This window comes from Syngnathus floridae, chromosome 4 (assembly GCF_059516105.1).
Source record: "Syngnathus floridae isolate MCC-2025c chromosome 4, RoL_Sflo_1.0, whole genome shotgun sequence".
NCBI lineage: Eukaryota > Metazoa > Chordata > Actinopteri > Syngnathiformes > Syngnathidae > Syngnathus > Syngnathus floridae.
Genome location: NC_142416.1, coordinates 19,194,066 through 19,216,482, shown reverse-complemented (window position 1 = coordinate 19,216,482; position 22,417 = coordinate 19,194,066). Strand labels below are relative to the sequence as shown.

Genomic DNA, 22,417 nt, shown 5'->3' with positions numbered 1-22,417 from the left:
ATAGTCCTAGATACACAAGTGACCTTAAAAGAATTGATCATTTTCTTAACGGTTGGAACCACATTGCGCCTGGTCGTCACACCCCCAGCAACCGTGGCGCTTCATGTTATCATTCGGCTGGCGTAAAACCCGTCAAAGAATGTCGAGCCTGTCCATCAATCCTCCAATTTGTGGATCACATACTATTTAATTTGATTTCCTATTTGCTCTTGTGGGAATGTTGCTGTCGTGTGTGGCGCATGAGTTTGCGGCTACGCTAAGTGGAGGTGACAGCCTTCAAACACGGTGACCTCGCAACGAGGCCTCCACGTTACCAAGGGAACGTTTCTGGAGGCAACCCGCAAGGCTTTTTTTTTTTTTTAAGAGTCATATGTTAAAAAAAAAGCACCTTTTTCATAGGAAAAATAAATATATTGACGGAATAAAATAGGTTCCATCCCGTATTGATTTCGCCAAGCCGAATACATCAAAAGAACGGTCCCTGGATCGCTGATTATTTGCCGTAAAAAGTCAATACTTGAAATTCATAAAATGCTAAACACACATTCAGGCGCCAAGCTCGAGGAGAAGAGCCGTCAATGTTTTTAAAGTTTTACTTAGCGCAACTCATAGATTAGTGATGTCAGTTTCACAGTTTCTATTAAAAAAATGATTTAAAAAAACGCACGTGTCCCTCGGGGGCTGCCGTAGCCTCCGGCCATGTTCCCCTTACCTTAGGCAGCCAGTTGAAAAAAACGAGCTGATGCTTCGAGTCATTCTGCATCCCTGCATCTGTCTGAAAATAATTGGTCAGAAACCTTCTACACACACAAAAGGAGGCCATGAAAGCGCAATCGCTCGCAGCCAAAACACGCGTGTCTGACAGATCGCATTTTGAAAGCAAAGAACGTATAGATGCCACGTTCCGTGAAAACTAACATGACAAAAGTTTTTGGGGAAGGAAAGTAGCGTGGCCTTGGCTCCGCCTCCTCAGCTGCTCAATTATAAGGTGGAGGTAGTCCAATTAGAGGACTTTATTGATGGCATACAAGTCATCGAGTGCGTTAAAGCTTAAAAAATATCACCATGAGCTTCTTTCATCCAAATTGGGCAAAATGGAACCTTTTTTTTCTTTTTTAGCAGCTTAAGTCCTCCATAAACAAATGCTGATCGTTAACACACAGTAATATAGTCGGCCTAAATGTTCAGTCTTTTTTTTTTTTTCTTAAAATACTGTACATAAGTATTATATAAATGTTAATTGGGAATAAAATAGGTTAAAATGTATAACATAAGAATATTTATAAATATAAAAGTAAAACAAGTATTGATGTTAAAAAATCTGTACTTTAAAAAGAACATTTAAAAATTTGAATAAATGAAGAAAAACGAAATAAAACAACCACAATAAGTACTTTTAAATATAATTCACTGAAAAGCTTGTACTGTAAACAATCTACGAAAATCTAAATTTAAGCAAAATGATCACAAATACTGATTGAATATTTATTTTTGAAATTTTAGTTTTCACTTTTTTTTTGTCTATGAAGTGCTCTCTTATTTCCCATTCTTTTTGCTTGTGTCTAATGTGGCAGAAGAAAGGCTGGCGTTCTCTCACGTACTTCGGTGGGTGGGGTGAAGGGGGGGGGGGGGGGGCACAATACCACTGGGCTTTGCTTCTCCCTCTACCTGTACGGAAAAGGCGCAAAAATTAAGGGCGGAAAATCATTATTCTCCGAATGAGACGTCTCGGGTTTGATCAGAGCGCGAATCAAAGCCCGTCTCATAGACTACTTAAACATTCACTTTTAAAATTCCAACCTGATTGTACTTTTGATGGAAATTCCTCGCCATCCGCGGCTGCATCCTCTCCTGTCTCCAGGTCCTCTCGCATCCCTGTAGATATCCCACTCTGCCCTTCATTAGAATTCTCCGACGCGGGAGAAATGAGGGGAAGATGTAAATTCACTCGAAAAGAAAAAAGCTTTTAGATCTTTCTCGCCTTTTTTTTTTTCATTCGCTAACAGGGGAAAAGACACAAAAGGAAAAAATAGTACTGTTGTACAGCGTCGTTGAGCCAAGCCTGACACCGGGGCACAAGACTCGGAATTTCATTAAGTTGCTTTTTTTTGTACGTTGTTGCTCCAAAAAAAAGACTCGAGTAAACTAGGATGAACTTTCACTAAGGCCTCAAGGAATAAACTTTATGCAAATTTCACAAGAAGCAGCAGATAGAATTGACATTTGGGCTTTATGAAAAAACAATTTTAAATCATTTTTATTTTTTGTATATTTTTTTTTTGCCGTTTTTTAATTGGCAACCTGCACCCCATACTATCAAACTTTTTGTTGATAACAATCTGGATCGTCTTTTCACTCTTTGGATGTCCATAATTTCCAAAAACTATTACAAATGTGGAGTCATCAGACCTCAGCACAAACTGATTACACAATTTAGTATTATTTTTTTAGTAAGAATTTTGTATTTAGCATGATTTTTTTGCATTTTCCCCAATAACACAAACCTGCGAATAAAAACTAATTAGGACAGTTATGTAGGCCATTTCTATTAATTGGAAAAATAAGACAAAAACTAAGAATATATTTCATGGGATTTATTATTATTTTTAATTATATTACAAATAAGGTTTTGTACAAAATGAGAATCAGAAGAATGGTCACAGGACTTGTAAACGTCAGGACGCCAGCTGCCATCCATCCATCCGCACATGTGAAGCCACATGTGAGCTGCCCCCCCAAAGGCGAGCAAAAGTGTCCTACGCCAAGATCGCTCCAGAAGAGCGAAGCTTTCAAGTTACTTGGCACAGGCGGCGGCGGCGCCGCGATGAAAACGTCGGCTGTAATAAGTCTTGACCGAGCCGTCGAATGGCAGCCAAGCAGCATTTCTGCTCATTAGCAAGAAGCCGCCGCGCGCCGGCTCCCCGATGCTAATCAGCCTCCCAGAGACCTTTAGAAGGCATCCAGCAGTACCTCCTCAGCCCCGTTGCTTTTATCAAAGACGTACATAGGGGAGGGAGGGGGGGGGGAGGAAAGGGCCTTCTCCGGCCCCCACGTCCGAATGCAATGCAAAGTTTTCTGTGCATGAAAGGGAAGCTGTAGGATAATTTTGTGGCAATCCCCATCGAGCGCAGAGAACGAGCAACAAAAACATCAAAAGCACGGCGAGGAAACGCAAGAGGGGCCGTGAAATATTTAGCGGGACGGCCCAACAGGTGGTCAAGGGGGCAGCGCCAGGCTAGGCTAGCATTAGCATACACACAAAAAGGTCATTAGGAAACATTGCTTCATTGTATCATGCTTCATTTGTGATAGTCTAACAAGATTTACCGTTTATATTTTTGATGAAAAGTAACTGTAGAGTTTAGTGGGATTTTGTGTGCAATGTTATACAAAACGGATTCTGAGAATTTTGCAGAATTTTACATGAACGTGTCAATGGCATGTTAGTGTAGTTATGTATGAAATGTCTAATTTATTTTAAATCATTCTTTAAAATCAAATTATTTTACACAAAAATCCCCCCAAAAATTAGCTGGATTCTGTCTGAAATTCCATACAATAAGTAAGAATTAAGCAAATTTCATGCAATATATATATATATACATTTTGAAAAATTTAATTCTTTGAATATTTGTGGGGTTTATCTGGAATATAAGACATAGAGTAAAACCTTCTCAATTCTCAAATCATATTTCATGAGTTTTGATGTCGTGACCCTTGTAGGAAGAGTCACCAAGTCCTCACAACCACACACAAACATGCACACACAGTACACACCCTCACAATCAGCCTTGACACAGATAGATGTGACGCTGGTGCGCGTTCACGCCAACCTAGTTGAGAAACTTTCTCAATTATTCATTAATATGAAATTGTGTTTGTCTCAAGTGGAACAGAGCGATAGTTTTTTTTTTCTCTCCCTCTCCCGTGACATTCAGGCGTCGTCGGAGGGGCCCCTCCGTGGGGCCACCGCCTCTCAGCTGACTCGTCTCATACGAGGGAAAAAAAATACCAAAAAAAAGCAATAAGAAGGAACATCTCCCTCCTGATAGTTTGGAGGAAGCCCGAGTTGTCCTAATCGCGAGACCATTTGTAATACAGAAGACCGAGATGAATTATAAATTGTGTATGGCGGAGTCAAAGGAATTTGTAAAAAGTGGAGTTTACCAGGAAATGTTGTCTTTTCTCGTGGTTGGGGGGAAGGAAAATATTTCTATACGGTGGCATTATGAAATCATGATATGGATATTAACTCTTTCAATGAAAATAGAATAAAAGAAAGTCACTTGCTGAGTTGAGCCGAAACGTCAACGTGATTTTGAGTGTGTGTGTTGATATGTACTGGTATATGCTCCTAGTGGGCACAGTATGTCGACACGTTTGTCATTGAGGTGCAGTGACACAAAAACGCAGGAGCTAGTCCAAAGTTATTTGTCCAGGTCAGTGTATATATTCTGATATTTATACCTTTGTGTGGACTTAGTCCAGTTACACAGTCCTATCTTCAGTGTGTATCGCTGTTCTTGTAATATAGCATTATAGGGACAAATTTAGTTTGCTGTTTTGTGGTGTGGGAACAAAAAAAATTCGAATGTAGGAACTTTTCTGAAGTTAGCTGAGGTTGTTTTTTGGACCATTCAACATGGTTTGATCTGTTCTTGTATTTATATGTTTGTGGGGACAAACACTGTTCACACACACTCCTATCATAGGGACCAAATATTATGAACGTAGAACGTATTTTAAGGATGTCAAGTTTTTAGAATGCAATTGTCATGTTTTCTACATTGAAAATCCGATTCTAATTTTAGTTTGAATAGGAGCAGTTGTATTAATGATGACTCCCCGGTTGCTTCATGAAATTTAAACCTACCTGCAAGGCAGACACATGCGTACGTGATTCAGGACAAATAAAAACACTTTTTGGTGCACATGAAGTTGTTTTTGCGCGTTAATTGCATTGTCAGTTGTGTCTAATAAAGGCCGGGGGGACGGTTGGCTTTGTGAGGCTACAGAGAGGAACGGGAGGGGGGGTGCAGAACAAAAAAACCCCAGCTTCATTTTAAATTTAAATTCATAAAGTAGTTGCAAGACAGTTTGCTCCTGCGAGGGATTTGTTCGTAATGGATGATGGTACACAAATCAAGCATCTGATGAGGGGTCACCACACTAAAAAAAAATGTTTTTCTTTTCAAATTAAGAGAACATGATCGTGGAAGCCTGACTGTTTTATTCATTGATAATCACAACTACAAATACATTCATTGTATTTATAACGGTAAAATCGTACTTTAGCCATGGCTATATCGTGTTTAATTTTTCCGAAATGGGCATTATGGTTAATGACGCAGCTTGTCAGCAAAGGAGCCAGAACTAAAATTCGCATGTACTTATTTGTGTCAAAAAGTCCAAGGCCTTGGATTCACATCAGGTGCTTATTAACCTGCACTTGAGGAACAAGGCTGTCAGCGACACCAGGGCAAGAACAGTGCCTTGACTGGAGAGACTCGGCACCTCCATCCATGCTAATGATCCCCGAGCACCGCGCATAATTAAAGCCCCGGTCGTTACCCCCTTCGTCTCCTGCCGGGTGAAACGCGAGGTGGGGGCGGTATTCGTCGTCGCCGTAGCTGGAGGAGGTTCGGAGAACTTCACAACGTCGGCGGGTCCATTATGTATAATTTCAAAACGCCGTCGCAAGTGCACGGAAAAGAAAGTTTTCATTTTTAATGACGCCATCATGAATTATTCCATTTATCGTACACATACGCGCACGCTCGTTCAAAGGTGGCTGCTGGATGAAAAGGTGAACGGCGAAGAACCCGCGTGTGGCGGGTGGGCGAGCAAGGCCCACCTGTTGAACGTTAATGACTTCCTTTCAGTCATTTCACTTATCTAATACATTTGTAGAGCGAGTTAATGAGGCTAATTACATCGCTTCGCGCCAGGGCCGTTGTACGTACTCGTGTTCGTCTTTTGGCACTATGGAATGAGTTTCTATTGCTGGGTCATGACACAAACACGCGCTGGAGAATCATCGAGCCAATAATGCGAATATTCCGAAATCTTAAGTAGGAAATTGTCAAGAGAGTGAAAGTTTGCGACTGAGTGACGAAAAAAAAGTTTGCATGCGGGTGGCATCATAGGACTACTTTTATCTCAATGAAGCTACCCAGTTCACTTCAACAGGGTAGGTTGTAAAATATTTTAAAAACTTTCCAAGCAGTATTTAAAGTTTTTAACAAATTTGAACACAAAAGTAAAAACTGATTCCTAATTTTAATTATATTTGTACATCATAAAAATATGAAACAAAAATTAACAACTAAAAAAATACTAATAAAATAAAAAATAATATATTTATATTTATTTTTAAATGTTCCCATGTTTCCCCTTTTAATTACAACATTACCCGTTGTTGCACAACCAGGGATTCGCTAGGCAAGAAAAAAAAGCGGCGCTTTATAAACCAATAATGATTATCTTTAATACATGATTCATTAGTATGTCCTAAGGAAGCACTGTTTTTATTCCTAACAGGCTGACTTGACTGCTCGCTGTGTGCGTCTGTGTGTGTGTGTGTGACTGCTTCACAGTCCAAAAACACCCCCCTGACTTTTTATTTTTATTTTTTTTAGTCTTAAAAAAGAAGATGAAGAGCGCCTTGCACCCTAATTGCTATCTATTATGTATGACAAGTCTCATGTTTGTTATTCTCGTGTTAATGAACGTATTAAAAGCGACGGGGCATTTCCATCCTCCAGCATGCATACAAGTTGCTGTAATACTCTCGTTTGACCAACAGGTGCCGCTACACACTTAGAAAAACTGAAACAGCTTAGAAACTTTTCCTTATAGTGTTGTGAAGTAAACAATTAGAGGCGAATTTATTGCAGCTTCATTTTATGGTTTACTGTGTGTTTTTTTAACGGCATGAATAATATGTCTCTTTATTTACTATATACTATTTTTTTATGGAGCATAAACATAGGGGCAGATGACACTGTGCCCTTTGGCAGGGTCAGCAGGAACAGGAACCCCCCGATTATCTTTTCGACAGGATTCTTTACACGGTGGTGCTTCTTGTCGAACGCTCTACCACTAAACACATCTGTATTTAGACGTTGCATGGGGTTAAGTAACACGGATCAGCGTGCGTAGGTCCTCGTTTGCGTTCCCTGATCCAGGCACAATAACCCCCCACCCTCCAGGAGGAGGCCGCAGGGCCTGGGTCAGCCATATGGTGGCAGAAGACCCCCTCCCCACCTCGGGACCTCATTCCCCAAGCCCTCAAGGAAGAACCAGGCCTCCTCCCTCACTGAGTGACATTGCAGGCCAATCAGTGACACTGAATGACTGGTGCGGAAACCGTCTTAGTTTTGCTTGACCGGAGAGTGGTGCGATAACGGAAGCCAGACATGGCCAAGCAGAAGAATGTATCCCAACAAGTTTTTTTTTTTCAATTCACTGAAAAAATATAAAAATTTTACAACGGATAACCGGAATAGCAGCAGAAAATAACAGGAGTCCTTTAAAATTAATATTTAATTATTGTTATTGTTTGTATGGATTAAAAAACAATTTTATTTGACCAAATATAATTAAAAAAATATATTTTTATTTTTTGTAGTATTTTGTTTAGCCATGATTTTTAATTAGGGGCAAAAAATCTATTTGCAAACGCACATGTTCGACTCCACAAGTACCAGAGTTACTGGAGTATATTAACCTCATGAAATTATTTGTGCTTTATGAAAATACTTTTTTTTAACATCATTTGTCACTTTTAAAAATTAAACTACCCACCCATAGTTTGGATAAGCAAGACGTGCTTTAATACGAACTCTTTCATCAATGCCACCTAGCACGCGTCTCTTCTTCATCTCTAATGCAAGATGGCTGGCCTTTTTGTATGCGGAAAGCGCACCTTCTTTGTGATTGTTACAGGTGGTCTCCCCCTTGATACAAAATATGGATGCATTTATTTATATATGTGACATATGAGCTAATTATGCAGCAGGGGAGGTGTGTGTGTGGAAGGCGGGGGGGGGGCACCCTGACCCTTCCTCACCCGCCCGCTAATTAATTAGCCGTGTTTACGCTCACCATTACAACCTTGACAGCTCGTTAGCCCCTTCATCCTCATCCTGCGACAAATTACCAGACGGAGGGAACTGACGCTGGAGGTGGCACGTTCGCGTTTGTCGCCCCACGTCGGGGACCCCGAAAAATAAAGGCCCAGATGACTCGCTCGTCACAAGTGGTGTCGTGTCTCCGAGATATGAGATATTCAAATGAGACGCTAACGGAGAGGGACCGCGCCGTGCCTGATGGCTAATGTTAATGTTCTCATTTGAATATGAAAAGGAAAGCCTTGCCCCCATGTGTGTGTATGTGTGTGTGATCAAAAACCGCTCAAGTGTGTGTTCTTCAGGCATGACTGACAAGACAATGGAGGCAAACAGTTGTGACTATTATGGGATGGATGTAGGGCATATTAGACCGATTGTCGTGGTATGGAGACAAAACAAGATGGCCGACTTTGTTGAGTCAGTTAGTTATTCGTGTCAACAGGTCTTAGAAGTGTGCCTCGCTTATAGTAAACTGCATTTCGAATATCTTCTAATCAAATCATCTCAATTTAATCTATTCACGGTAATTATCTCACGTGTCAGATTATCAACATCACTTTTTGACCTCCATCTCTACGGATCAGCCTTGCGAACTGGGGGCAAGGTTTGTTAGTCAAAGCTGAAAACAATGAAAAGTGCCGCCGCTGGATCTTTACATATGATTCAAAGATGGATTTTTAAATACCTTTCTGGCTAACTTTGATTTCCAGATCCGTCCGGAGGCTTGACGGACAGACGTTAATAAAACAAAGCATCGGCCGGTCTTCGATGGCCGCGGGCCGTGTCGGATGAACAGTAAAAAAAAAAAAAGTGTTTTTATAACACGGGGGCAGAATTGCCATAGTTAAAAATAATTAGTGTAGCTGTAATGCAAACGTGTTTTTCGCCCCCCTTAGCTGGGGGGATCATGACATGCTGCATTACCCCAAGAGCACCCGCAGCCATGTATCAACCTAATTAATTTTCCACTAGCGCTAGCTACACCTGTGCAAGCTAATGAGATCCCGCAGCAAAAATTCTGGCCTCGACAAATATATTATTGCTCACTTTTGATTGACCCTTGTTTAACAATATAAAGTGAAATGTTGACAGTCCAACACAATCTATACACTTTTCCCCCAAAAACGAATGAAACATTTTTGTAAAATACTATTTGGGGTTCGCAAAAATTCCATCAACTGGTCAATAATAAGAAGTTAAAGGCAAAAGTTGCGTCGTCTCACCAGACAACGAACGGAAAAGTCTTTCAAAGTCATCAACGCAAACATTGACTCAACTGTTGAAACGATGGCGCTAATATTGGACCGTAGGGGGCGCCGGCAGCGTCGTCATGCCTTTTTCAATCGTAACTGTTCAAGTGGCAAATTTTAAGATGTTATATGCGCTTTATGCAAGCAAAATAGGGCCTTGGTTCTTAAAAGCCGAGGGCGTCTTTAAGAATTGACACACCCTCTAAAACATACATCGCATGAAAACGACTTAAAGGGGGCCCCGGCTGCAATTTTAATACAAGTGGCGGTGTGTAAAATAGCATTTTAGCGCAGGCGGGCAGCAGCAGGGGCGCCACAAAGCCGCAGTCTGAAAGAGAATACGGCGCTCACATCACATGTGAGAAGGCAAACACGCTGGCAGGCGAGCCTGATGGAGAGTGACGAGGACGACGGAGAAAAGGAGGAGGAGGAGTAAGCGAGGAAGAAACTGAGAATCAACCAAAAGCTGATTTCACCTTTTTGCATCACTTTGCTTTTTTGGAGCACATGTCCGTTCACACCAGATGGAGGGAGTCCTTTTCTTTTTCATCAAAGTGGAGGTTTGATGAGTTCATCTAAGTAAATAACAAAAAAAAAAAAGATGAAGAAGAGCTCCATGACACGTCTCATTCATCCAACAACACAGAAAGTGGAACAAAAGAACTTAAAACACAAGTGATTCTCTTCCATTGCCTTGCTGGTTGAGCAACTAACTTGGAGTTAGCTTTTGGACCGTCGAGCGACTGAACTGGACAGTTGCGAAAAAAAATAAAAATAAAGAAATAGTCAGTGATTGACCCTCGCACATAGGCGGTTTTACAGGGTGGCCAAGGGGGGCAGCTGCCACCCTCACTAAATGTCTTGCCACCACACTTGCCACCTCTTTATGTGGCAAAGAGTCTATCAATACGAAATTCAAAATATTAGAAATGTCCATCACTTGTATGTATTCTGAAAAAAGAAAATGGAGATTTTTTTTTTTTTTTAAATTGGAATATCGGGGTAAAAAAGATATGGAAAAAAAAATCCTCGTTATGGCTTTCCCCGTCGAGTCAGACGCGTCCGTTTCCAGATGTGGAAGGCGTAGCGGTGACTGATTTAAGGTTTGCGGGGATCCGATGGCCTCGGGCAAGTTATTCTAAGAGCCCCCTGATGTCAGTGGGACTGCCTGGCGGAATAAAAGGCGAAGCAATAAAGTGGGGGAGAAAGTAGCACACGCGCATTGAAATTGGGGGGCCTCCCTGAGGCGATGGCCCAACTGGCCCGTGGTTAAATCCTCCACTGAAAGTGTAATAATCACACCAGATCCCCACAGAGGGAACCAGCGTGTGTGTGTGTGTGAGTGTGTGTGTGTGTGCATGTGTGAGCGATGGGGGTGAAGACACAGAGACACCAAAACAAAAGCTGTTCTTCTCTGTCTTGTTCTCGTAGAAGCAAAACAAACCAGAATGTTGATGTTAAGAATACGGGATTACGGCCACGCTTGGAAAGTTTCCCTCGGTGTGTATTGAATTAGTGTATTATGCAAATATTTTCAAAAGTCTTTGTCTATCATTTTAATGACATCATAAAACAGAGCACTGTGAAAAGTCAACTACGAAATGAAGTCGACTCGAAATGCCACCAGGCCATATACACGCCCATTCTTCATGAACTTTCCTGTTTGTTAGCACCCTCTATTGGTAGAAATTTCATACTGCAGGCAACAAGATTTTCCATTACCATTTTTTTTTCTGTTAATTTTAATACATTTTTAGAATCAGATGTATTTTATTTATTTCTAGGGAAAATGCTTAATCTCAATAGTGTTTTTGTCATTTTTATTTATTTATCCCTGAGCCAGTGAGCAATTTTGCGTTGTCCGACAGCCTCAATAAAAGGCACCACAGCGGCGTTTGCGCTTTTGTTCTCGCCGCTAGCCGGCGGGAGGCGCGCTAATCGTGGCGGCTAAGGTCAAACTAATTAGCGCGCCGCTTGAACCCGCCACTAAAAGTCGCACAAAAGATGTGACAGAGGTGAAATTAATCGAGCGAGCTAAAAACGGCGTAATTAGCTCGAAAGAGGATACTTCCGCTTTTATTTTGCAAAACACTAAAGGAGTGCGAGATAAGGCTTTTATTTGTAAAAGGATGTCGTCAAAGAGAACAAGGACTGCTTCATTAAACAGACACAATGGTGTCTAACGCGCTTTGTTTACATATGTTAAATAAAGCGCGTCATTACGCTTCACTGGCTGCTAAGTGGCGCCTTTTAAAGGGCCCGGGAATTCAATTAGACTGTTTAGTGACCCCCCTCCCGCCCCTCAAGTGTCATTATGCACATGACTGAGGGTGCAATGTCCTGTCAGCCATTTTGAAGAGTTGTTGCCAAGGTTTGAACACCGCTATGCAAGCTAATCGCTAATTTTTGCAACGTGACCAAGCTAGCATTTTAATTCTTGTAATACCTGTATTCCCTTATATAATTTTTTTTAAAGGGTCATACTGGTTATTAGTACAGCAATATTTAGAGCCAATATTTATTTGCAGTAAAAAAATGGAATAATGAAGAATCCAACACCAACACTGATTAATCGTTGATTAATCGATTCATTGTTGCACTTTTAAAACCTAAAAAAATGAACACAAATATTCCCCGAGGTGGTGATGATTTTATTGCTTTGGCCTGAGCACAAAAAAAAATGTAATCAAGGTGTGTCCCTGCTTCCACCAGAAGAGGTCTCTGACGCCTCCCCCGCTTCATCGCCTCCAGTCTGTCATTCCAGCGCCGCCCGTTAGCTCGGCGTTAGCGGAGAAATGCTAACGAGGGCCCCGCCACGACTCCTCCGAGGCCCGGCTAAGTGCGGGCGTGGGGTGGTGTGAAGTGGGGGGGGGGGGGTCGGCATGCAATGAGGAGGGGGGGGTCCCAGTGGTTGTTTGCCTCTTTTCCATCAAGAGCCCTCATCTCCTTTATCCCCTTTGTGGTGGAGGCCCTCCTCGGGCACTTCCCTCTGAGGGGGGATCTAAAAAGAGCAGCTGCCGGGGAACCAGTGCCATTTCCTCCTGCTGTCACCCTCCCTCCCTCCTCTCTCCCTCCCTCCCTCCCTTTTCCTTCCCTCCTCACCCCTTATTAATATGCATATGAACTTGTTTCTCTTAGTTCCGAACTCCAATGACAAAGTGGGAAAGCATACGCCTGAAATATTCATGACAGTGCGCGGTAATTAAGCGGCGGCGAAGGCGACGCCATCAACTAGCTCACTTCCAGATTTTTTTTTTTGTGTGTAAGGGTTTTTTGTGTTTAAAACTGCTTCGCTCTTTTATTTTTTCCTTCATCAGGACTAAAAAAAGACACACGTTGTCCTCTTTGCCTTTTTCCCGAGCTCATTCTTAGAAATGAGATGCTTGTGACATCATTAGCTTGTGTTGACCATTAAAAGTTAGCTCTAAAATCTACTTTATTAGCTCTACTTTTTTATTTTTACTTATTTGAAAACACGGATGCTGTTAAACATTCACTATACGTTCTCCACGGAAAAAAAGATGAAAATATCCAAAATGTGAAAATAGAAAGAAAAATCTGTTAATACACATAATAATCTGCAAGTGCAGAACTGCAACGATGCAGAGCTCGATTTATGGTGTAATATCACCAATCACCACTAGATGGCTGACGTATTTGGATCTTACCCTGTACTATAATGTGAGTAGGCTCAATATATTTTTGGGCGATTTGGATTGATGCGCAGGACAAACATATCACCTCGGTAATATATAAAAAAAAATGAGTTTGTGGAATTGTATAAAATTTAAAAATTTAAAAAACAGTGCACTGTTATTTTTGTTCTGTGCTTTGCAGCTTTTTTATCGGGTTCCACATGCATTGAAAAATGTACGAAATGTAGAGAGCACATATTATAGATATGATATATCGAATCCAATACAATAGCAAGATGGTGTTTTTTTGGGGCTATGAACAGAGAGACATTGAAGTCAGAGGATGCAGCTGAAGGAGAATGAGGAAGGCCACCAGAGAGATGGATGGATGGTGGTGGGGGGGGTCGGGGTACGCAAGGTGAGGAGAGAGGGGAGCTAGTGGGCTAGAGGGAACGAGGAGGGTGGGGGGGGGCATACGAGATGTTTGCCGATGCTTGACAGCGAGGTAGATTGTATCTGACGTGAAGCCTGCAGATGAAAGGAGAGCGGACAGCTGGCCCAGTGCACTCGGCGCACTCCGACGCTCACCTCGCAGTCCTCCTTATCCCCGCCTCTCCCTCCCTCCCTCCTCTCCTCTCCTCTCCTGGTGACGCCTCCTCACTCCTCTCTTGGCCTCGCCTCGCCGCCACGCTGGCTTGTTTGGTCAATAAGCATTTATTAGCGGCCGTTACACGCGACCTCCCTGTTGCATCAATTATGGATAGACGGACGGACGGGAACATCTGCAAAGACTTCGGACTTGCATCCTGGCGCGGATTAGATGGGATTAGCCTGATTCACGGGAGTCTCGCCGTAAATAGGTTCCTGATATCCGGAGTGGCTTTTTATTCTCCCTAAAATTTGCATAGCATTAAAACTTGGTTCTCGATGTAATATTCACATTTATAAAACAAAACAGTTTTTTTTATATACAGGAAGCCATTGTTTATGATTGTTTCAGCCATTTTGAACTTCAAGTGACCTGTTGGTAAGAGCGTGATCGCAACAGCAGAAAATTTAACACACCAGCTTCCCATTCACATCGGACGTCACATGACACCAAGAAGGAAAAATGAAATGTGGACATTTTCATGTTTAGATATGAATATGGCTCGACACTATTGTGCAAACGAGCTTCTTAGTGCCGTCCCAAGAAAATAACAAACAGTGGAATCTCATATTCTAAAATTAATTTGCCCCGAGAGTCAAACAGTTCGCAAACTGAAGCAATGTTTCCAATTGAAACAAACGGAAAGGCAATGAATCCGTTCTAACAGCAGAACGGTGTTATATTTACTCTATTTTTATTGAAATTAATTTCTTTAGGTTTGCTAGCTTTTCAGACAGGCAGCAGAAATTCTTTTTTTTTTATTCAAAATGATTTTTTCTTTCTCTCAATAATTGTATTCTTTGATGCTTTTCTGTGCACATGTGGCCTAACCCTAGACCAGGTATTTTCTACTTTGGAAGGAGCATCCCTGAAGTATAGCGCCTTGTCTTTATTCCATTTCCCGTCAAAGCCTCTCCCGCTCTACCTCGGAGGCATGTGCTCGCCTGTCAGCGGCACTTGTCGAGCGTCGTTCGTGTGAAAATGAAGATATGCTTCTGCGCTCTGTTAATGCAATGTAACCTCTGTCAAACAGCAAGTTTTTTTTTTTCAACCCCCCCTCCTTCTTCTTCTTCTTCTTCTTTGCAGACTTTGAACAAAAGAGCTCCGCCTCTTGTGTGTACCGGAGGGCGGTGCGCATCCCCAAATATCAGCAACGGCAGGTTGAAAGGCGCAAAATAAGGTCAGTGTCACCGCGCTGCATTATTAATGTCCGACTGTTTATCGCCTGGCCCGTTGCATCGGAGCGGCCCCGCCATGAAATATTGATGCAATTTCCCTCGGCTTAACACGTAGAGGAAGCTACGGTATAAAGAAACGAGGTGTAACACCGGGTGGGCATCCATGATGCCCGTTCGTGGGGAGTGTCAACCAAATCACTGCTCAGGTGGACACCCGATGTAGTTTCATGTTAGCGCCGCTACTCGACCTTCTGGGGCTATGAGGGGAGGCTATGTGTACTATTGCACAGTATATATGTAAGTGTATAGGAAAAGATGATTCTGTACATGCTGTGATTCAAAGACTGTTTGATTCTAAAGTGGAATCGTGCGAATGATTCGATTCAAAGTCGTATGTCTCAGTCGAGATGGTTTGAGTTTCTTGTTGTCCTTTTACATACAAATATGAATGAAATGTAAATGTTTGCTTTAATAATCTAGCTCCTAAATAGAAGACGATCTGATAAGTATTTTAGTATCGTTTAAAGTGGAACGATTTGAATCGGTTCGAGTCGATTCTTAGTGACGGCCTGTATTTGGTAAATTTCATATTTATTTGTACAAATCCCTATTATTAGATATGTATGTATGTATGTATTTATTTTAAAAATGAATAGATATTGTATTTCCACATAGGCCCTTCAATTTTCCATTACAAGTGTGCTCACTGGTCACCTTTTTTTTTTTTTTTTTTTGAACAGGCACATGCTGTCGCCTCGTTGTCTTCTCTTTGTCTCTTTCATGTTAAAATCGCTTACTAATTAAGCCAAATGCCACCGCATCCAGTCCACACGCACACACACTCTAAGCTCTCTAATGATCCACATGTGCCAGCATCTTTATTATCCGCCCCGCCAGCCAGCCTGCCTGCCTGCCAGCCGGCGTGCATGCGTGTGCACGCGTGCATTCACGCGTGGCGGCGTCTAAGTGATTGTAAATCACCCCACACAGTAATGGCGCAGATTAGCACCCTATCAAAAAGCTTTCTTCATGCACCATGCGCTAACATCTCGCCCAGCCTAAGTGTTTTTTATGCGAGAAACGCGACGAGCCCATAACGGCCGCCCGCCTGTCCCGCCATCGAGGCCTTCCCCCACGTGATTAATGCTCCAACAGCACAAGGGAGGGAAAACGGCAGGTTGTCGTCACGTTTGCGAATATGGCCGACATTCTGCGACAGATGAGAGAAGCTTTGATTTCCTCTTCCTGTTTTGGGAAAGCGCCCCCCCCCTCCTTACTTGCCTCCCCCAGCTCGCACCGCCTGCTATTGTGACCCATGAATTATTGATTAACCCGGGTAATAGAAAAGATATAACTGTAGCGTGCTTTTGACCTGCCTCTTCTGCAGTGGATCAGTGGGAAGGCGGGCATATTATGCATGCAGATGAGAACATCAAGTGGGGCTATAAATTCAGACGGCGTGCCGTTTTGCGCTCTGACATCACGCGGGTGAGGAAGTCGCACTCTGTCGGTTTTTTTTTTTTCCTCAACAAATTTAGAACAATTCTGCAGCGCTGTAACACCTAAAAATCCTTCAAATTTTAAAACCTATTGAAACATAAATTTTAACATTCAAGGTTTTTGTTTGTTTGTACGTGATCACTTGTTGCTAGGCAGAATTCAAAAGGCTCAACGATAACTGTTTTATAAGAATTTTAGAACAATTCGGAAGCACTATAACACCTAAAAATCCCTAAAAATTGTAAACCTATTCAAACCTATACATTTTAAATGTCAAGCTTTTTTTGTTTTGTTTGTGCATGATCACTTGTTGCTAGGCAGAATTTATAAGGCTCCATGATAACTGCCCCAGAAATCACCTTAAGGTCAACATGCTTTAAAATATATATAGAAACTTTTGAATTTTTCGGTCTTTTAGCAAGCTCCTCTGAGATTTGCTGACTCTGCAACTTTACTTAAAAAAAAATAATAATAAATGTAAACAAGTGTCAATTTTAAATCTGCTCATGCTCTAAATCCGAACCATCTTGGAAGTTATTCCGCTGGGCAACAATCCGTACGATGATCTTCCAGATCGATAACCCAAACACTGCCTCTTCCAATCCAATCCCATTTTCCAGCTGCGTTTTTTTTTTTTTTTTACGTCCAACAGGCTGTGAAGTGTGTATATAAATATACAATTAAACGCCCCAGTAAGCTGCATCGTGTTTTCATTAGAAAAGGCACCTTACAGGACTTGACCGGCAGCGGTAATTGCATAGCTCTGTGTTTACATTTATTCATGAAACCACCTTTTTTCATCCCCACTTCCACCTGTCACCCTTTCCATTTGAGACTGCCATCAAACTCTTGCCCCCCCCCCACCCCATCTCCGACGCCACCCTCAGCTTGTTCACCGGCGAGTGATTTTGCCCAAATCTATGTGCACTCAGCCACATCCTTTATTGATTACTGGCAATGCAAACAGTACGACCCGGCGTCATATACATAATTGGACAGTTGTCAGGGGAGGCGGCTTCGCTGATAACCAGCGTCTTATTTTCACTCCCTGGCGGATGTGCACGCTCTCCACACATGGCGGATAAATATAGATTTTTTTGAAATTATTTCTTTCTTTATTTGTATTTATTTCTATTCTTTTTATTTATTTTATTGTATTTATTATCATTTTTTATTATGGCGGCTTAGATAAACCGTTAAATTCATCTCAACCCGTCTGATTGGTTTCCAATTTTGACGCTGATTAGTTTATGTCGTCATGTTTCTTTGCGGAAAAATCAAAATAAGGCCAAGTAAATACACGCACGTCTGTCCGTCTGTGTTTGTAGTACAAACGGCAGCCTGTAGGATTTCATTTTGAGAGGCGCGGTTTGAAATAATAACACCTTAATGGCTGCTAAAGTCAACACCGGCCTGTCTCGGGAAAGACGGGGGAAAAAAAACAAGACTCCTTTAAAGTTTGTAGTTTAGTAATGAAAAGCACACAGTGGCTGCCGCAATTACCTGACCCGTGACACCGAGGCGATGAGTCGTCCCGGCAGAATCCCAGCTTAGCCCGGGCGGATAATAGATTCATGCTGGAAGCAGCCGCGTGTAATAACTCTATCAAACTCACGTCTCGCCCGTGTGTGTTCGACACACACCATTTTACTCCTCTCCGGCTTTTCCTTTTCTTTCCATTCCCCGGGAATGCTTGGCTTGAGGGCGTCGTGTGAGTGGGGTCAAGGTTACAACCGCTGTTTGTCTTACGTGTATCCGAGAAGGTTCGGTGTTACTGAAAGATCCACTTAGAAGGATTGGCACGTGGAGATGGACCGACAGGGAGGCAAATGAAGCGGCACCCAAACACCATTCATATTTAATATTGTGTAGTCTGCATAAGAGTGGGAGCCTCCATTCGCTAGCGTAAAGCGCTAGCCGGCGCTACAACGGGTGTGATGGAATCGTTTTGTTTATTGATTGCTGATGTTTCGCTATCTTGTGGATACGAAGCGATCAGTCATGAAATTTGCAAGCAACCAGCAGAGGGTGCAAATCATTCAGGCCTAGCTGCTTTGCTGTATAAACAGGCTGCAGTAGAAATTTTAGTTGAACAGTAAAATTTGATCTTGGGCGGTTTTAATGGATACTAGACATTTGCAAAATATGGATTTTATTTTATGACAGTGGAATTATAAAGCTTAAAGCTGTTATTTTGTATATTGCTAGCATGCTACCCGGTTGTCGCAAGCTAGCGTTAATTGCGTACGGGTACCTCAATGTTGCGACTCGAGTGGAAGCGACATGCTCAGTGATCCGATACCGTGGAGAAAGTCGCCGCTGCCCTTTCCTTTGCTCCCTTCAAAGATGGCAGCTTTGACTCCAGTATGTGTTTGGAAAACAACATTCTGAACCATAACAAAGATTTTTTTGCACAACAGTTAGCTATTGCTCAAAAATCAAAATTGTCTTTGCAATCTATGAGCTCCTGCTAGTCGAAACAAAGTACTCTTATATTTGTGAAATGAGAATTAAGATTCTTTTACCCTTTTTAATCTATTTTAGGGGGCTTCCATTATGGCTTTATACTGCCCTCTGCTGGCAACTGAAATTGACATCAAACTGCCCTCGGGCTCGCATTGTGAATGTCACAGGACCAAATCCAGAAAATTAGTAAGCTGTGAAAAGTGTTGTAAGTCCAACTGAGTTCTAGTGGGCACCTCCTGACCTGCAGGAAGTTTGATTGTAAGTCGTTGCAGGAATTTCTGGCAAGTAGTGGCTGTTTAGTGACAACAATCTCCTGTCTTCCTTATTTCTGGGCTCTGCGGCAAAATAGCTCTTCTTCTGGCTCTAATGGAGCCATTTTTCTGGCTCTTTCCCACTGTCTGTAAAAATCTATTGTCCAAAATCGGATTTTTGCAGCGGTTCTGATTGTAAACTTTGGGATCACTCAACTAGCTCTGTCTGGAATGCTGCACAGTACTGTAGGTTGGGAGGTGAAAAAGGAGTGGAGGGGAGGTTTGGGGGTCTCAGCACATGCTGGAGTAGCTGTCGGCTCCTCGCGAAGAGTTGCAAGTGTCAGTTTATTTTATCTCCCGCTTTTCATCATCCTGACAGAGCCCGCACGGGCCGAGGTGGAAGACGAAACCACCTGAGAGTCTCTGGAATTTGCCGGTTTGGACTACAAGTCATTAGCCCGGGCCGGAGAAGTGCGCCCTGTGCCCCAAGCACCCCGACCCCCCCACCCCTTTAACTGTTGACGGGATGATTGACAGCCAAGCTGGGCTTTGATGGGGCCATCATTACGGCCGGCGCCCGTGACACGTGCTTGAAGGCGACCGAGAAATAAGGCAAAGGCCATTCAAATGTGAAGCGCCGAGACTGCAGATTAGTCCGAAACGTCTTCGTAGCAATTTCGTGCGCAGTCACTGCATGACGCAAGCAGCTGATTAGATGATGTCATCACAAGTGTCTGCTGTAATGTATAAAATCGCTTTTAACGCTTTAATTTGGCACGTTAGAGTTGTGATAGAAGATTTGATTTTGCCTTTTAGACAAAAATTGGTGATTTCTGGCAGATTTAAATGTCATACTTCCAGCCTTTCTGGCATTGAGAGAAAAATCGGGAAATATCAGGCGATTTTTCTTTTTGGGCCTTTATTATTTATTATTTATATTATTTTATTTTTGACATAAAAGCGAATGTCATTATTTATGTCTTAGGTTGTAATGTATTAATGTCTTTTTTAAAAAATGATCCAAACTTTTAGCAAAAAATTTGCCGATTTTCTGATTTCTAAAGAGCTAATATTCGCCGATTAATTCTTCTGGCCGATTAATCGTCTGCCACTATTGTCTCTCATGGATTAGTTAAATTAAAGTCCGAGAACGTCGACTGGGTTGTCGTGTCCGTCCGTTGTTTCAACCCCTGTGAGGAAACGGTTTACAGCAAACAGCGACCCGGACAAAAAGCGTAAAAATGGCGTCTTTTCCAGCTGCTGTTTTCTTTTCTTTTTTTCTCCCTCTGCCTGTAGGGGGTGGCCCCTCATTACAGGCCTTTCCCGCCTCCTTTATTTCACTCCATTAGGCAGCCCTCTCCTCTCTCGCCTGCACATATGACACGGGCCTAATCAATACTCTCCCACTGGCTTCCTCAACGGGCGCCTCCAATGAATAGATTGCAGTGGAGCATTAATTGAATTGTGCCGCGTGTGGAGCGCCAGAGCGCACCTTTTATTGGACAAACACAAATATGCTCTGATAACGCCTCAAACCACCAACTCGCCACACAATCTTTTTCTTTTTAACGCCCCCCTCCCAGACATGAGGTAGTGCGCTACATCAGTTAGCCTCGCGCCGCTAAGGTTGATGTTAGCACCTCAGGCTTCTTCTGGTGGAGGGGGTGCACCCATGGGTGGTAGAAGTAGGGGGGGGTGCTGACAGATGGTTCGGTGGTGGTGATTTGATGGACAGCGGCTTAAGCCCCCCTATACGCCACCTGTCAAAATCAGCCATTTTCCGCCATTTTTTCCAGGTAGCTGTTAGCAACAATGTGGAATTAGGTGGGGCGAAGTGTCCTTGTGCCCCGCAATGCTGACTCGGTATGAATTTCACACCTGATCTTATCACTTCTCTGCCCAATTATTGAAAGCAATCCTAACTTTCAAGTTATGGCTCCATACTTTTATGATCTAATTATTCATCTAGAATGATATTTTTCTACATCACACTAGAGGCTGACAATATAATTTTCTAATCACTGTAAATAACCCACTTGGCAACGTTTGCCGACGGCGTGACCACTCCCGCCGTTCCCGAGTCACTTAAGCAGGTGTCGAAGCAAATATTTAGCTCATTATTAATCTTTAATAGCATTCCCGCACTGGCTCCTCCCCCCCCATTTTTTTTTCCTAAGGTCCAGTATCTACTATTAAATCCCCCTACTCTCCCGTAGATATATGACACGTAATAACGGCGTGAATAAAAAAGAGATTAATAATTTAGAGTGAGCCAACAAATTAGGACCATCATTAAAGTAAGCAGGGCTCGGCAAGCGTTTTGCATAAAAGCGAAGGCGCCCCGGTTCAAGGTAATGCCGCGGCTCGTCCTGATAAAGAATTACAACATTAATTCAGCCGACGCTCGACTCATTGCCCCGACGTCCCCGGAGCATTTTCCCATGGTCGTCAAATGAAATAATGGCACCGACCGAGGCGCTTCATTTCCATTTTTTACCCATCACACCTTGACTGAGTTTGTAGTTCACGTGTGTGTATAATTCAGGGCTGCTTCTTTTTCATCACCCTGAGGGTGGGGTGGGTGGGGGGTTGGGACACCTCAGTATGCTCCCCCCCCCCCCAACACAAACACTCACACTGTGACCTCTGTGGGTCAATGTTAGAATCACAGACATGCGAGGCTTTTGATGCGACAGCTTGACAGACGTCCTAATTGACTCTCAAAGCCATGTCAAGTGAATGATTTAGTTATAATAATAGTTATGATATATTGACGACAATATTATGTCACTGACAACAGTTTAAAAAAAATAAATGAAAGAACTGTGTAGTTTAATTAGCTCGTAGCCTCAAACAGATCCTGTCCTGTCTTGTTTTGAGATTGCGCAATGCCAGGTGGCTTTTGCGCAATCCCGCTTCTGTAATTTTGATCTGCACGCTCGTAGCTCCACCTGCGCTACGTTTTGCCCTTAAAGCGTACGCCTTCAATGCATCCCATCCCCGCTGAGCAAACACGTCACCTCGCACAACAAGCTCCCCTTTCAAGGCACGCGTCGCTGGAGGCGGCGTGTGATTCCGCCGTTTACCCGCCGTTTTGAATTCTTAGTTGAGCTGGGATGAAAAGATATCTGGAAGAAAAAAAAAAAAGAAAGGATGGCAGAGATGTTTTAACCTGCTGCCGCGTTTCACCGGTTTTGCAGAGATGCTTTAATGACGCCACGCTGACATTTTTGCCTGCCGGGACGAACCTGCTTTTTTTTCTTTTTCGACTCCCTTGGGTGAAGGCAGCGCCCTCTGATGCCTCGCGCAGTCTTGCACTCGGTGTCGTGTTGATAATGAAGGCTTTGGGGTGCAGG

At 42.7% G+C, this 22,417-nt stretch overlaps 1 long non-coding RNA gene across 1 annotated transcript in view; it reads left to right on the top strand.

The window, feature by feature from the left end:
- LOC148399731 (uncharacterized) overlaps positions 1-22,417 on the top strand; it is a 124,963-nt gene that overhangs the window by 22,384 nt on the left and 80,162 nt on the right. The window contains exon 2 of the long non-coding RNA XR_015857999.1: positions 14,753-14,846. This is a non-coding gene — a long non-coding RNA (uncharacterized LOC148399731). The remainder of the gene's footprint in view (positions 1-14,752; positions 14,847-22,417) is intronic.